Below are 4,960 nucleotides of genomic sequence, written 5' to 3'. Positions count from 1 at the left end.
CAATCATATGTTTAACAAAGCCCTTATGATATTTTATCCATGTGTTGTGTCATTCTTGCTTTGTGTTCGAGTCTTTCAAGGTTAAATGAGTCATTCCTGAATCTTAGACAACGTGTCATCCCAGGGCGCAAATCTGCACCCGACACACTTTAAATCTTTTTCTTTTATTTTTATTCTGTGTTACAAGAAACCTAGGCTGAAAGGCCATTTTAGAGTCAAAGATTCTAACCAGTGGTGATCACTCCGACTTAGTTTCTCCTAGCCAGTAACACTAGCATTAAATTTTACCATCCTTTCAGCTATGATAAAGGAGTAAAATTGACTTTCAAAGATCATTGAGACTATAAATTGAATTTTAACAGTCCCGCTATGCATACTTTATGTAGTTAGGATTAGTGTTAGGGTTTGAATATTCTTTTTTCAACAATTTATATAAACATTAAAGGTTGCAGCCAGAGCAAAATCCAAGAAAAATTCTGTAATGCCATTAAAATGGTTTTATATTGTTTTGTTTTCAATTTAAAAACAAGTTAATATTGTGCATATAAGATTGGGGAAATCATGCTTAAAATGTGTCAACATTATCTGAATAAGCGGAATAACATGACATCAGGTCAAATTCGGTTGCCATATTGTTTTGATTTTGCTTATTCAGATAATGTTGGCACATTTCAAGCATGATTTTCTTAAGTTAACATGCGTAATATTAACTATATTTTAATGCTTATACAGAATTTTTCTTGCATTCTACCAAGGCCATCGAGAGGAAGAAGGCCTGTTAACTGAAAAATGCCTGCAGGCAATGTAGGTAAGATTTGTTAAACTGTCATGATTGATACTATATGAGGGCATTCTTAAAAATTCTTAAAAAGAGCATTAAAACATGTTGAAAAGAAAAGAAAGGAACCCAATTCGATGAATAATGAAACTGAACTTTATTCAATATAAAATATAAATATTATCTATGTAAAATTACGTAATTTTAAAGCAATATACAATCTAATACTGATAAAACTGAATTATGAATTTAGGGAACAAACAATTAAAGAAACATTAAACACAAACAATTCTTCGGCCTTCAAGGACAAGATCACAGTGTAGTATCTGTTCTGATACTACACTTCACCTTTTCTGTCCTCGGTCGGTGGAGGAGAAATCTTTCATGACTGAGACAATTTTTTTTTTGTTTCTATCCAGAGTGCCCCTTATTGGGGAGTTGGATTTTTCCCATAAGATTATGTGTTGAAATATTTAAATAGCTATTACTTTTAATACAGAAATTACATTTAAAGTTTTCTGTTCTTCTATGTTTATTTTTTCCCATGTTTTTCATCAAAACCTGTAGCGTATTTTCATCAGTTACATGGTTAGGAATCCTATACTCCACTATAGTCTTCACTTTCATATCAGTGTAGAATACATGAAAACGAAAATGAAGTTCACAAAACTAAAGAAATAAGCTTACCATGATGTGAACATCGGTTAAAAACTAAGAAAATTTAATAAACATCTCCGATAATAAATCAGGGTGGTGGTGAATTTGGGAGGGGGACACCATTATTATTATTATTATTATTATTATTATTATTATTATTATTATTTCACTCACTAGGAGTTGTCTCACAGGCCATCATCAGTGATCGTTTACCGGCAGTAACCTATGGTGTTCCCTGGAGACCGAGTGACAAGAAGTCTCCCCAGATTTCCAGTGTTCTCCATCTCTTCTACTCTGGCCAGGACCTTTAACACTTGCCTAAAATTTAAAAAAAACAAAAACAAAAAAAAAAACACCCATGACCTTGGTTATAATTTCGTTAAAAGAAATATTTGCTAAAATTCTTGTTCACATGGTCTTAAAATGTTTTTGACCATAATGTGGGTATGGCACCAATGAGTTCGACGATTGTTTTTATAACCACAGTTATAATAACCAACCAATCAGAAGCTTCAAAAGTTACTATAAAAACATTTTGGATTCAATCAGTTTGCTGTCGTCTCTGTCACGAACCTGCATTGATTCTTTGCCGCCATCTTTGTTACTGGGAATTACTTAACACTTAAGATCGGGACTACATTGATTCTTCACCGATTTACTGCCACCATCTTTGTTCAACATAATGTCTCAACACTTAACACGTGGCTTTCTCTATTTTTACATATTTCCTCTGACGTGATCTTGCTGTTTACCTCTTTTGTTTTCTTTCCTAATTAAATACGTTTTCGTTTTCCTTTTTTTTTCTTTTATATATATATATATATATATATATATATATATATATATATATATATATGCGTTCTTGGCCTTTTGTCCTGTTGTTTTTGTGGCTGTAAATTTTGTTGGTTAAAGTTTTACATTACAACCTTCAAACTCAAACACTAACCATAACACAGGGATTCTCAACCGGGGTCCACGTGGACCCTAGGGGTCCACATGGACTCTAGGGGTCCATGGAATATTTCTGGAGGTCCACAGGCAAAACATAACAAAATACAATACAAGATATTGGTAAAAACTTATCATCACTCTAATTTGGAGGAGGAGGAGGAGGAGGAGGAGGAGGAGGAGGAGGAGGATGATGATGATGATGATGATGATGATGATGATCATCATCATCATCATCATAATAATAATAATAATAATAATAATAATAATAACAATAATTATTATTATAGTTGTTGTAGAATATTTATTTGCATTAAATTAGTTTTCATTTAAAAATAAAGCTTAATTATATAATATTTCTTTGATTATTAAAACCTCAAATTTTATATTAGTGAAAAATAGAAGATTGTCTTATGACCAATAGTTATGAAGGGGTCCACCAAGATAAAAAGAAGGGAAAAGGGGTCCATGAGTAAAAAAAGGTTGGAAACCACTGGTTTAGTCGATTTGTTTAAAACCATATCAACCAATTTCGGTTATTTAATGCTGATTCCAGTAATAGTTTTATGCTTTAAGTGCTTTGTCTCTCACTTCTTGACAGGATTCAAAAGAGAGTCGCCAACCTGATAGGTACTGAACTGTCATCTAAGCTTCAGCTCTGTCCCATCGACGAAATGTTGCATCCCTCTGCCTGTTCTACAATTCTAGTAATGGTGAATGCTCTGACGAACTACAAGCACTTGTACCCCCTCGATGTGAATACCGCCGACAAATCCAACAAGCAGCTAAATCCCACCCCTTCACAGTAGAGATCCCTATGTGTAAGAAAGCAGTCTACTACAATAGTTTCTTCCCCAGAACTGCTAGACTTTGGAACCCCCTTCCGAGATTTTGCTTTCCCAACTGTACTGACATGCAGAAGTTCAAGTGTAATGTGAACAAACATCTTGCTACTCATCTCCATGAGTAAAAAAGGTTGAGAACCACTGCCCTAACATCAACAATTTATTCAACTAATTTCTTTTTATACTAATTTTCTTTCATAAACAAGATTATTCGACTGGAAAAGTTTGATGCATTGTTGTATCATAAAAGGCGGTCGTGTGTGTGATCGTCTAATGTTGCTGTCTATTTGTGATATATTGTTATCTAATTGTTCATATGCAGTTGTGTGTGTGTGTGTGTGTGTGTGTGTGTGTGTGTGTGTGGTACATGTATTTTGGACATACCTTAACTTCATGCGTCGTTGATCTTGTCCACCTGGAATTCATCTTGTGTCTTGGAGGGGAGACTGAAAACCTGTTTTGGACGAAGATTCATTCACTCCAAGACGAAGAATTGGTTTTATATAGTTTTTATTCACCTTCCAGACATCGATCGCAGAAGAATGGAAAGTGAATGTCTTTGCTTGCATAGGTCTTATTTTCACACACGTCAGCGTTCCCCCCTCCCAGTGAAGGGGAGGGGACGACCCGTTAAGCCGTCTGTTCTTCTCTATGTCCAAACCCAAACTCACTGACTCCAGCTAACCTGATCACGTAACTCACACGCAGATCCGATCAGCTGACCCTCACTTCCGGTAAAACGTGTCTACAATATGATTTAACATATTTCTTTCTTATTTTAGATCTGTTTCCTAACAGTATCTTCTGCAGACCCTTAGGCTAGAGACTAATCTTAATGTTATGTATTATTTGTCTCACATGCGATTATTGGCATAAATCGCAACTTTGTTGAGACCAGTGTTGCTAGTTTGTAAGGAAGTCCATGTTTGCATGTGTCACCACTCTATTGAAGTCGCAATTAGATGACTGGAAAAGTTTTATTCTTTTCTTACTTACAGACTCTGTTTCTTTTTTGTAACATTATTTTCAGCTCACGTGTTAATTTTTTTTCAAATGAATTGATCGACGACACGATTTCTTTTTCTTTTTTTTGTCTATAAAACTTAGTATAAATTTTATGAGAACTGCGAGTAGTTTGTGGGGAGTGCCGAGGCCTCGTGTGATAACAAAGCCACAATGTGGTTGAATCCTTTGAGTATAAAATTGGGCCTCTACATGTGCAAACCAAAGTGTAGGGTCATCTACCCAAAAAGGCTGGACCTTTACTATTGCAAGCATAATCAAATTTGATAACAGTGTCGTTCTACATTGTGTGCTGCGTGGATGTTCTAGTGCACCACTGTCGTCCAGTAATTCCTCAATCACTGTCTGTATACCACAGTAGTTATGATTTATTAAATTAATAAAATGTTCGCTATTTTATTAGTGATGTTATTTAAAATGTGTGGTTCGTATTCTGTCTGAGCGTCCATCAGATTTCGAATTCACAGTGGAGTCACCAATTGTATAATCAGTGAATCCATAAAAGGAATCGGGGTTGTATTACTGTACATGTAACATGTTTATTCAGCTCGAAAAACATACAGTGTTTACCGATGTATTGGAAAATTCAAAATGGCGCCCGAACTTCTCTTTAATATGGTAAGTTTGGGAAAAGGTGCTATAAATAAAAAACTAGACAAAATACTGTTAGAAACTCGCTCAATATATGTTACAGTGACATAGGTTGATG

Source organism: Euprymna scolopes, chromosome 31 (genome assembly GCF_053919585.1).
Source record: "Euprymna scolopes isolate OS-2025 chromosome 31, ASM5391958v1, whole genome shotgun sequence".
Taxonomy (NCBI): Eukaryota; Metazoa; Mollusca; class Cephalopoda; order Sepiida; family Sepiolidae; genus Euprymna; species Euprymna scolopes.
This window is presented reverse-complemented; position numbering follows the sequence as displayed.